Source organism: Penaeus monodon, chromosome 21 (assembly GCF_015228065.2).
Source record: "Penaeus monodon isolate SGIC_2016 chromosome 21, NSTDA_Pmon_1, whole genome shotgun sequence".
NCBI lineage: Eukaryota > Metazoa > Arthropoda > Malacostraca > Decapoda > Penaeidae > Penaeus > Penaeus monodon.
In genome coordinates, this window is record NC_051406.1 from 14,761,989 (window position 1) to 14,762,342 (window position 354).

Consider the following 354-nt stretch of genomic DNA (forward strand, 5'->3'; position numbering starts at 1 on the left):
TATTCCTCTACCCCTCTTTTAAAGGGCCTTTCTCCCCTCCTTACCAATTCCGTAATGCATGACTGATCACTGAATGACCATCCAAAAAACGGATGTCGCGTACGTAATCATGCGGAGTCATGCGTGGGAATACGTACATATACGGGGATAAGTTCGGATTGGCTTATTATACAGTTACAGTCACACAAAAAAAAAACATATACTGAAACACACTTTTACAAAGTCGAAAGCAGAGCAGATGAATATATGGACTCAAACCCTCTTGCCCTCATACAGAGACGTAAACACAAGCATATGCTGCCCCTTGAAACATCGACCCCAAAAAAAAACTGGTGTTTAAGGTACAAAAGAGTG